This window comes from Nicotiana attenuata, unplaced genomic scaffold (assembly GCF_001879085.1).
Source record: "Nicotiana attenuata strain UT unplaced genomic scaffold, NIATTr2, whole genome shotgun sequence".
In the NCBI taxonomy this organism is placed as follows: domain Eukaryota; kingdom Viridiplantae; phylum Streptophyta; class Magnoliopsida; order Solanales; family Solanaceae; genus Nicotiana; species Nicotiana attenuata.
The window spans coordinates 89,259-101,728 of NW_017670462.1; the positions used below are offsets into that span (position 1 = coordinate 89,259).

At 39.6% G+C, this 12,470-nt stretch overlaps 1 pseudogene; it reads left to right on the forward strand.

Annotated features, from left to right (window-relative positions):
- Nucleotides 1–5,287: 5,287 nt before the first annotated feature.
- On the forward strand, nucleotides 5,288–11,467 carry LOC109239788 (annotated as a pseudogene).
- The last annotated feature ends 1,003 nt before the right edge of the window (nucleotides 11,468–12,470 follow it).

Sequence of the window (12,470 nt, forward strand, 5' to 3'; positions counted from 1 at the left end):
CCATGAAATCCGAGACCATCATCACCATGTACGGGTGCGTTTTGCGAGTTTGGCATGCTTTAACCTGAGAGCAAAAATACTTGACAAGAACAAGTGTGAAAAAACGTGTGTTATCAGAATCAACACTGAAACAATCACTATTATCCTTATCCCCACGGTGGGCGCCAAACTGTTTACCCTAAAATTCGAGTAATAATTAAACTTCTATTGTGGTTTTAAGGATATGTGACTTTATTCAATGCCAATTGATAAAGGAATTAAATAGATATATTAGAGAGTAAAGTAAATCAAATCTGTATTCAAGCCAATCTTGACCTCGACCTATGATAGTCTCGAGGTGTGATAATAGGAATAACAAATTATAAAGCAACTCTGATGAACAGTAAATGAAATAGCAAGAAAGTAATGAGCATATATTTTCTTATCATTGAACAGTGAATCCTTACAAATGGATGGGACCCCCCTTTATATAATAGGGGAGTTCTAAATAAGGTACACTTCTAATTATAGTAGGAAATCATATTTGACAACTATTTAACCGCCGAAGACCAATCCATTTCGAAATTCACGCCGTGATCTCCGGCCCGTTGCGGGTATCTCCCTCTTTTCGTTACTGAATCATACTGGCATCATCTCGAAGCATGCCTTCTTCTGACCTCGGTAAGTGATATCGACCTCGACCTTTGAAAGGAACTTCGACCCCGAGCTCGACGTCCTGGTCTTCCGACGTGGTATTACTTTTTCTATCGAAGAACGAAATCGGGTAGCCCCCATTTCCACCGTATACACTCTTATTTCTAAAATCTTTTATGATGGAAATATAATTCTTTTGGCGTATTTGATATCTGCTAGGAGCTTATTTTTGAAAAGGTTTTGTTATCCTAAAGGAACTAAGATAGGACCATTGTACAGAAAGTTAACTCTCTTTTTAACAATCGATAGCTTTTTCCAGATAGACCATCAATTCTTTTGGTGTAGTTGGTGTTCATTATAACTTTCACTTTAAAGGTATTTTTGTTCTAACTTCATAACATAACATGAGATATGTATGTCTAATAAAGGTGCTTGTTTGTCTTTGTGAACAGGAGGACCATTGTCTAATGAGACAGGATAAACATTGTCGATCTTATGATTTGGGATAAGGCTATGTCTCAATTGATGGTTCTCCCTCTACTTGTGATTTTGTTTTGAGTTCAATTCAAACCTGGCCTACGAATGGATCGCTCAGACACTTCAGGCTTTATTAGTGGTGTGAGCACGTGATTTTTGCCTCGCTTGAATTATTCCTAAAGAATTCTTAAAATTAGGATTTTTCTTTTATTATTTAATTTTTAGGATTTAATTGCGTAATTTTATGTGTATGTGTATTTGTGTGTGCATGATAATTCATAGAAAACATAAAAATAGTACATTTACATTTAGGACCCAATTTTATATTTTTTTTTGTTCTATTAGTTAATCAACATTACAAAAAATGAAAGAAAATAACAAAAATGGTTCCTTTTGCATTTTTACTTCTAATTTTTTTTTAAATCTGTCTTAGTTTTCTTTGAAATTAGGATTTAGTTAATTCTTGAAAATTAATTAGTTTAGTTTTAGAATTAAATCAGGTCTGTTTATATTTAATTTTTGCATTTAACAAAATTCAACAAAAAAAAAGAAAAGAAAAACAAATAAAAAGAATTAATTGAAGTGAAATAAAGGAAAAGAAAACAGGCCAGCCTGTGTTAGTTTAAGTATTGGGTTGTTGTTAAATTTCAGCCCAGACCAAAACCTGCCCCACACCAGTCCGGCCCAGCTTTACCCAATACCCGGTCCAATACCAAATCGAAACGGCGTCGTTTCGTGAAGTGAGGGATCTAAGCCGTTAATCTCTTTCAATCAAACGGCCAAGGAACGCCCTTCCCCTTTAGATATAATTGTCCGAAGATTCACAAAAAACATAGTATCTCTGTACTTCATCTTCACGCTTCATCTCCCTCAGACCCAAGAACCCTAATCCGCCGCCCCAAAAATCCCCAAGTATCCACTGGCGGCGCCTTCCCCAATCACCACCAAATCAACACCCTAGAGCCTCTTTGACCCCCTCTCCCCAAACCTGTGACCAGCTTCCCTCAAATCTGTCTAGAGCTCGTCGAATCTCGAATCTGAAGCTCGAGTCCTAAATCCAAAAAAAAATCAAATGAGTAGGGCTTTAAGGGTTTGGGGCCGAAATCGACTTTAATCGTGTGTTTTCAATTGAGAACATACGATTAAGGTGCATTTCGACCAAAATCGAAGTTTTCGTTGAGTTGCAGTTCAACTTGTGGCATGCCTGGGTTCGATTTTCATCCCGGTATTTCTTTTTGGTGCTTACCTTTTTATGTCCCTCTCTTTTGTTATTCTATTTGTTATGCATGAGTTTCTGTTTAACTTAGTTAAGTGTTAACTGTTTCTGTTTAGTTTATTTTGTGTTCGTAGATTAGCTTAGCTTCTTCTTCTTTTAATTTTGGGTCGTAATCGATTCCTAGGTTCACAATTTGGTTGGAATTTGAATCATGTTTCTGCTATGGAAACAGACCTGGGCCCAACGAAGAGAATTAGCCCAGGTCTTGGTCGANTGGGAGTAATACCTTTAGAAGACATAGCTTAGGCTCGTAATTGTTAGGAGTTATCAGGACCTTCCTGGATAGTAGGATTTGGCTTTCACATTCTTGGTAGAATAATTCAGTTTAATACTCACATCTGTACCCAGTCACCAAACCGGGGCAGAAAATTTTCTTTGTTTGTTTATTTTGTTGCAGTCAGGAGCCCACCTGGAGAACAACAGAATACTTTCTAAGCATTGCAGTCAGGAGCCCACCTGGAGAACAAGGGAATATTTCAAATTTCAGCAGTCAGGAGCCCACCTGGAGAACAAGGGAAGTACAATTCAAATTTTAGCTTTTAATTTTTAATATTTGATAACATGCTGTACCCAGTCACCAAACTGGGGGCAGAAAATTTTCTTTGTTTATTTTGTTGCAGTCAGGAGCCCACCTGGAGAACAAGGGAATACTTTTCAAGTTCAGCAATCAGGAACCCACCTGGAGAACAAGGGAATGCTTTTCAAGTTCCATCAGTCAGGAGCCCACCTGGAGAACAAGGGAAGTACAATTCCAATTTTAGCTTTTAATATTTGATAACATGCTGTACCTAGTCCCCAAACTGGGGCAGAAAATTTTCTTTGTTTATTTTGTTGCAGTCAGGAGCCCACCTGGAGAACAAGGGAATACTTTTCAAGTTCAACAATTAGGAGCCCACCTGGAGAACAAGGGAATACTTTTCAAGTTCAGCAATCAGGAGCCCGCCTGGAGAACAGAGGCATACATTTCAAGTTTCAGCAGTCAGGAGCCCGCCTGGAGAACAGAGGAGCCCGCCTGGAGAACAGAGGCACACATTTCAAGTTTCAACAGTCAGGAGCCCGCCTGGAGACCAGAGGCATACATTTCAAGTTTCAGCAGTCAGGAGCCCGCCTAGAGAACAAAGGACTACATTTCAAGTTTCAGCGGTCAAAGAATCACTTGGGGAAAGGGAGAACACTTCAGAATGCAATTCAAGGCAGCAACAAAAGAATTCCACCGGAAGAATACAAGTCAACAATGCAATAAGGACCATAAGAGCAAGTTTGAAGATATAGATAAGATCTTTTGTAATTCATGATCATAGCTTAGTCTAGTTTCTTTTATTTTTGACATGGTGTAATAAGGGGGTTCAGTAAGTAGTAGTAGCAGCAGCAGCAACAGTGAAACCACAGCTTCATGGTAGTCCCAGCTACCAGACCTTCCCGAACTACACTGACCTGATTCCTTTTTAGCCAAGGATATGTAGGCAGCCTCGGAAGCAGGGTGCGGTCAAATCTTTCAAAAATGCTTCCCACGGAGTATTCAAATGGGCAAAAATCGCTCGTATCCGCTCACTTATCTTTGCACGAAAACTCTTCGTGTTTCCGAGCAAAGAGGGGCAGCTGTGAGCACGTGATTTTTGCCTCGCTTGAATTATTCCTAAAGAATTCTTAAAATTAGGATTTTTCTTTTATTATTTAATTTTTAGGATTTAATTGCGTAATTTTGTGTGTATGTGTATTTGTGTGTGCATGATAATTCATAGAAAACATAAAAATAGTACATTTGCATTTAGGACCCAATTTTATATTTTTTTTTTGTTCTATTAGTTAATCAACATTACAAAAAATGAAAGAAAATAACAAAAATGGTTCCTTTTGCATTTTTACTTCTATTTTTTTTAAATTTGTCTTAGTTTTCTTTGAAATTAGGATTTAGTTAATTCTTGAAAATTAATTAGTTTAGTTTTAGAATTAAATCAGGTCTGTTTATTTTTAATTTTTGCATTTAACAAAATTCAAAAAAAAAGAAAAGAAAAGAAAAACAAATAAAAAGAATTAATTGAAGTGAAATAAAGGAAAAGAAAACAGGCCAGCCTATGTTAGTTTAAGTATTGGGCTGTTGTTAAATTTCAGCCCAGACCAAAACCTGCCCCACACCAGTCCGGCCCAGCTTTACCCAATACCCGGTCCAATACCAAATCGAAACGGCGTCGTTTCGTGAAGTGAGGGATCTGAGTCGTTGATCTCTTTCAGTCAAACGGCCAAGGAACGCCCTTCCCCTTTAGATATAATTGTCCGAAGATTCACAAAAAATATAGTATCTCTGTACTTCATCTTCACGCTTCATCTCCCTCAGACCCAAGAACCCTAATCCGCCGCCCCAAAAATCCCCAAGCATCCACCGGCGGCGCCTTCCCCAATCACCACCAAATCAACACCCTAGAGCCTCTTTGACCCCCTCTCCCCAAACCTGTGACCAGCTTCCCTCAAATCTGTCTGGAGCTCGTCGAATCTCGAATCTGAAGCTCGAGTCCTAAATCCAAAAAAAAAAAACAAATGAGCAGGGCTTTAAGGGTTTGGGGCCGAAATCGACTTTAATCATGTGTTTTCAATTGAGAACATACTATTAAGGTGCATTTCGACCAAAATCGAAGTTTTCGTTGAGTTGCAGTTCAACTTGTGGCATGCCTGGGTTCGATTTTCATCCCGGTATTTCTTTTTGGTGCTTATCTTTTTATGTCCCTCTCTTTTGTTTTTCTATTTGTTATGCATGAGTTTCTGTTTAACTTAGTTAAGTGTTAACTGTTTCTGTTTAGTTTATTTTGTGTTCGTAGATTAGCTTAGCTTCTTCTTCTTTTAATTTTGGGTCGTAATCGATTCCTAGGTTCACAATTTGGTTGGAATTTGAATCATGTTTCAGCTATGGAAACAGACCCGGGCCCAACGAAGAGAATTAGCCCAGGTCTTGGTCGAGTTGGTTTGTTCGTTTTTGATGCGGGTCATTTTGACCCATGCCTGGATTGGTTTGGGTTTACCTTTTTCTTTTACTTTAAATTTAGGGCTAAATTTGTGCGAGAATACTGATTCATGTTGGGTTTCAATTAATCTTAAAGCCCAATAGAGAATTGAACTGGTTTCTTTAGTAGACCCATCGAATGGGGTCGACTTGACCCAATTAGCTTGACCAGTTGACCCGGGTGGTAAAAGGATAATAAACAGGGATTCAAAGGGTAGCTTGGGAATTATAGGGTAGAGAATTTTGGATAACTGCTTAAAGAAGTTCCCAGAAGTTTCTAGCAGGGCTGGTTTTAATTTTGACACTATGACTTGGTTAACAAGTCATAAAATCAGGGACCTAAAGGGCAAAACAAAAACTTGATAGATGCCCTACCTTCTTGCCTATAAAGGCATCATTTCTTGCCTTGGAAGGAGGGGGGGAAGAAGGCTTAAGAGCTAAAAAATAAAGAAAAATTGGAGAAAATCCAGGCGGCTGAAAACCTTTCTAAAAACACTGTTTCATTGCTTCTGTTTGGTATTTTTTTTTTTTAAATTCTCTAATTCTGAAGCACTTTGGGTACATCTGAGGTTTAGAAGATGAATTGAATCTGGTTTTAAGGTCTGATTTTGTAGTTTCTGGGTTATATTCAAGTGAACTGTTCTACTAGACTGGTTGAGCTTTGTTTTCTGGGTTTTAAAATTGGTTCGCTGAATTATTTTCCTGCTGCTGATCTCTGCTCGTTGCTGCTGATAACCTTTAACATCTGTTCCTCATTTCCAGGTATCTACTTTGAGCCTCAATGTTTGAAGTGAACTTGAAGATTGAAATGAAAGGCTGAATTTGAAGCATGGCGTCTTTGTACATTATTGATTTAATAGTCTTGTTCTGATGTTACATCTGAAATTTGTTTGTTGTCTTAATGGATTGAATTCTGGTTTAGGTAAATGAGTGGTATTAGCATGTTTGGCATAAGGCTATTATGAAACTTGGGTCACACGTTGTCCATTTGAGTATCGAAATTTAGCATGATTCTGAATTATTATGGATGCCTGATTAGCATTAGATTTAGTCAAATCTGGCTATATGTCATGTTCCCATTATGCCGAGTTTTAATCGAAACTTCTGCCTATATTTAAGTTTAGTCAACAGATCTCTTGCTGGGAAATATATTGAGTTTGTTGTCAGCTTATTTCAAATGCTGAAGTCAAGTTTTGTTTAAGTATAAAAGGCTACAGAGTGAATTAGAATGGGTATTCGCATGTCAATTCCATCCTTGATCCTGGTATTCGTTGCTTGAAGAATGAGTTTGAATTAGAGTTCTTCTGAAAATCTCAAATAACTAGCATGTTGTCTTGTGTGAGTTGAATGGCGTTAGTACTAAAAGGCTTTGGTTTCCATGAGGAGTAGTCAAGTCCAGTCGCATTCGAATCCAAAAAATAGGCATCTGATAAATCTGCAATCAAACAGTCGCACCTGATAATGTTAAGAGGTAGCTTGGTATATTGATTACTGATTGATAGTGAAATCTGTTAGCTTGTGGCTAAACGTAAAAGAATCACTTGCTTTGGGTAAGGACTGAATTTGAAGTCTTGCTCTTCGCTGGTGCCCCGTTTTCCCCAAAGATTTGGGCCCCGATTGGGCCTGAATTGGAAATCAGTTGCCTATCTTTGTGTTCATGCACCCGTTCCTTCTCGCTGCTGACCCACCCTTCAAAAGTAGTTCAATTTTTGGCCCAAGGCTTTGGTAAATTTTCCCTTTTAAATTAGTTAGACCTTCCAGATTGAATTTGAGGCGTGCTATTAGGCCCAAGACTGCCATAAATCAAAAACCCTTCAAAATTACATAGGAATATGGAAAATTAATTCACAAATATAAATTTGGGTTTCAAGTTAGGTGGCGGGTTCAAATTAAGAGGGTCTTCCCTTTTGTTTGAATTCGGACTTGAACTTGAGGCCTGAATTTATAAATGCGAATTAATTAGGCCCGATTAGAGACAAAAATAAGTAGAAAATCATAGTTGCTTTAGGATTTGCCCTTTTAAATAAAAACGAGATGAGCCTCGCCAAATAAAAATGCATAAATTGCGGGGCCCTCATTAAATGCTTTATTAAAAATATTTTAGAAATTCGGGACGTGCCATTTAGTGAATTTTCATGGCCTCCCGCAAAGCTATCAAGACGCTAGCCACTTTAGGCGCGCTTTTTAATAATTTTACCTTCTTAACTACGGGTGTGCATTTCATGCGACCCAAATCCAAATCCCAAAACGTTGAATAAGAGGTGTCAAGGATCCGGGTGCATTTCATGTGACGTGATCCAAAAACACGCTCTTAAACGACGTTCACTTTCATAAAAACTAATTAAAAGCGGTTAAGCAATTCTAAGATTGCAATAAGATAACATGTATTAAAATCAGACTTTAGCCAAATATAGCAGTTGAGCGACCGTGCTAGAACCACGGAACTCGGGAGTGCCTAACCCCTTCTCCCGGGTTAACAGAATTTCTTACCCGGATTTCTGGTTCGCGACTGTTAAACAGAGTCAAACCTTTTCCTCGATTCGGGATTCAAACCGGTGACTTGGGACACCATAAATCTCCCAAGTGGCGACTCTGAATCTCTTAATAAACGAATCCCGTTTCGATTGTCCTTTAATTGGAAAAAAAACTCCTTTATTATACCCTTCGCGGGGTGTAGTAGTGAAAAAGGAGGTGTGACAGCTCTGGCGACTCTGCTGGGGAAAAGAACCCAGAATTTCGGTTCAGGGTTCAAGAATTCGAGCTCAGTTAAATTGTTATATTTGGCTTTATCTGATTTTCCTACATGTTTCAGGCCTTGTGTGCTAATTGTTTTACCGCTTGATATTTGATTGAATTGTATATATAAACTGTCGTGAATCCCTTCCTCTTTCTGAGTCTTCTACATCATGGAGAAGGGTGCACTTCGTGTAGCTTCTCTTCTGTTTAGAGTCTTTTCCCATTTAGAACGAGGTTTGGATAAGTTGCAAAGCCGGCGAAGCTTCTGTATCCCCGGTACGCTGCCTCCCCCTCGGCCCGAGTTGTCCGCTCGGGTAAGCCAGGTCTAGACCAATAAACCTAGGGATTAAACCTAGAAGAACAAAGCCTCATGCCGGATCCCTAGTAGGACGCTTGTTTGCATCATGTGCATTTGACTTAGGGGACTCAACACAGGGGTTGGGTCCGTCTAGGACAGGTGACCTGAAATAATGGACCATCCTGATGCATCTTACGTGCTACTTGCGCATTTATTTGCTCGGCTTTGCATGTTGACCGGCTTGTCTAAATGAGTGAACTATGGAAATAAGCAGTGTTGGGACTAAGTAAGGGTAACCGCTAGTTTTGAAAAACCAATATCCAAGTAGTGCCGAAATGCTGCCGGATTTTTGAAAATGAAAGAAAAAGAAAAAAAAAAGTAGTTTTTTTTAGTTTGTTTTGTTTACCAATGGAAAAGAAAAACAAAAAAGAGTGTTATTTTTAAATTAGTTTGTTTATTTGCCACTGAAAAGAAAATATAAAAAAGGAATTTTCAATTAGGTTTTGCCAACAAAAAACAAAAGAGTCTTATTTTCAAAAAAAAATAGTTAGGTTTATTTGCCCGAACTACGCCGGTTTGATTCTCACTGGATGTGAGATACGTAGGCAACCCTCATCGGGTCCAACTACCCCTTTTGCAAAAATAGCCAAAAATACCAAAATTTTAATTCTTGTCATAAATAAGTCGGGTGCCGCCATTCTTGTTAAAAATAAGCCGAATGTCCCTAAAAGGACGTCGGAAGNGATAACATGTATTAAAATCAGACTTTAGCCAAATATAGCAGTTGAGCGACCGTGCTAGAACCACGGAACTCGGGAGTGCCTAACCCCTTCTCCCGGGTTAACAGAATTCCTTACCCGGATTTCTGGTTCGCGACTGTTAAACAGAGTCAAACCTTTTCCTCGATTCGGGATTCAAACCGGTGACTTGGGACACCATAAATCTCCCAAGTGGCGACTCTGAATCTCTTAATAAACGAATCCCGTTTCGATTGTACTTTAATTGGAAAAAAACTCTTTTATTATACCCTTCGCGGGGTATAGTAGTGAAAAAGGAGGTGGCCTTTTGTTCATTGGAGAAAGTACAAAGTAAATTTGTTAGCAATTTCCTTATCTTTTTCGAGCACCAGAAGTCTGGCTGCCATTTCCTTGCAAGTGTGAGTTGTTCTTTTGAAAAGACCTATGAGTTTCGAGTACATGGACAATGTTCTTGTATAGAAAGTTGCTACTTTTTCTTCCAACTTAAAATCCGCAGCTGTTACAGTTGAAGCTGGAGCTAACCATTCAAATGATGCTGCCGTAAGGGTTGATTCTCTTGGGTTGTCCAGTTCTCCTTCCTTTGTAAATGGAGGCAAGCGGAAACATGGTATGCTTGATGGTTCTATTAATGTGAAGCATAAAGCCTCACTGCTTCTTGGGTTTGATCATTCATTGAGTTCTTGCACCATCATATCATCAGGGAAAGAAGCTGAGAAACGGAGGTCTAGGTGTTGAACTTAAACTTGGTAGCGGTGCGACATCCAACGTGGAAATTATTCTCTCTGAAACTTCAAAGGAACAAGAACCTACAAAACCAAAAATAGACCTTGAACTGAGTCTTTCAACATATGGTGGTAGGTTCAGTACAGTATGTGGATGATGGATCAACATTGTCACAACGGAAGTCTGGATCTCTTGTGCCTCTGTTGCAGATTGCAGTTATGAACCATACTCTGGACCAACTCCAAAATCATTTTCCTGTTAATTCAAGCATCTTAAAAAATAAAACAATATTTCAAAAGGGTTCAATTGCTAGTACTTTTGGGGTTGAATAGAAACAACAACACAGTAGAAGTGCAAGAACACGTCGGTTTGAAGGATGTCCAAGGGGAGCAAGAGGTTAGAGGTGCTTCAGGCCTCTGCATTGCTCATGGAGGTGGCATAGATTGGGATATCAAAAAAGGAGCTCAAGGCAAGACAGTATTTTGTAAGGCAAATGGTGGAGTTAGGCGGTGCCAATTTCTGGGGTGCACGAAGAGTGCAGAAGGTCGCACTTACTACTGCATTGGTCACAGTGGTGGCAGATGATGTATCCATGAAGGATGCACTCGTGCCGCAAGAGGGAGGTCAGGCTTGCGCATTCGACATGGGGGTGGGAAAAGTTGTAAGATGGAAAACTGTTCTAAGAGCTGAGGATGGCACCGACCTATGCATCTCGCATGGAGGTGGTCGGCGTTGCCAGTATCCTGCCTGTAAGAAAGGTGCTCAAAGGAGTACAATGTTTTGTAAAGCCCATGGTGGTGACAAAAGGTGTACCATTTTCGGTTGTACAAAAGGTGCAGAAGGAAGTACTCTTTTTTGTAAAGGACATGGTGGGGGTAAAAGATGTACCCATGATGCATGCACCGAGAGCGTGCATGGGGGTACGCCTTATTTTGTGTTGGTCATGGTGGGGGTAAGAGATGTGTTGTATCCAGATATACCAAAAGTGCAAAAGGTCGTACATAATTATGCGTTCGTCATGGTGGTGTTAGGTGTAAGTTCGCAGGCTGTGCAAAGAGTGCACAAGTAAGCACCAATTTTTGCAAGGCACATGGTAGAGGAAAGCGATGCACTTGGGGACAGTTGGGATTGGAGTGTGGTGATCAAGCTGCTGTGGCATGTGATAAGTATGCTAGAGGGAAATCTTGCCTCTACGCTGCCCACAGTGCTCAGTTGTTAGATCAGCAGAGGAATGGCGGTGTAGTCAGTCCAGCACTTCAAGAACCCCTACGGCGCACATGTAAACAGACAAATGGTATTGCTGGTCGCGATCCTGATGGTACATTGGTTATTGGCTCGGTCCGTAATGGACATGGAGTGCTATCCCCAATGAATGAATTGCCAGCAAGCTTTTACCTGAGAAGTTATTCAGTAGATCAATTGTCACTGCCAGAAGGCAGAGTTCACGGGGTAGCTTAATGGCAATGCTAGCAGGGGACGGTACAGTAGCTGGAACAAGCAACAAGAATCAAGTGGCTGGTTTTCCGTTTGAGACTGCAAAAACTGATCACATACCTCTTTGGTGGGTGTAAGAAAACGTTTCTCGTGCATGGTACTATTAATTCATGTTTCTCTGCTTTGGTTAGCGGTGAGATATGGCTGTGTTGGAAAAGGAATTAAGAAAATATTATCTAATATATTTGCAACTGGGAAGAATGTGGCTGCATCTATTGTTAGTTGTATCAAAAGACATGAGTCGATGTACTACTCATCTTGCTTTCAAGTATATGCATAGTGCACAACAATGTAAATGGTTAAAAGAAAATACTTAATCATCCATATTATCCACTAAAAAATGTGTTGGATAATGAACTTTTTAAAAACGGGTCAAATATGGATAAGAACCATATTATCCATTTAGAAAATAGATAACCAATGGGTAACCAATGAATAACCAATGGGTCTAACTTTTACATTTGTAAAGCCTCAAATTGGGGTTCCTCAAGTTAGGTAGACCAACAATTCTCCCAAAAGTGATCACATGCAGGAAGTCATGGATAATATGGTTATGTGTGGCTATAATTTCATAGTTTCGTACATTATTTGCCTTGCACTTTATATGCTTTAATGACAAATTACACTTTATTTGCGCGTAATGAAGTCTATTTTATGTGTAGGTGAATTGGAGATGAAAGTAGAGCAAAAGGGATATAAACATTGAAAGTGTGCTCGAGAACAGTGAAAAGGAGAAAGCTAGTGAGGCCAGGCAAAGGCCAGCTCCACCAGGCGTTATGCCTGGCGACGCCAGGCCTGGGGCGTGCACATTCCGAATTTTGAAGACTTATTTCGTCTCCTGGTTTGACTAGGACTTGGCCTACACGTTTAGGTCTTTCCCTACATATATAAATAGACCAAAAATGCCACTTTTGAGGGGAGACAGACGAGAGACCGAGATCGGACAAGGAGACCGACGTTAGACCGGGGATTCGACCTAAGGAAGCAAGAACACACTAGGAGCAAGGGGGAATTCTTCTACGAGTTTTTCAATTCCTTCTTCCTATTTCTATTATTGGTTATGAATTCTAGTATTGTAGT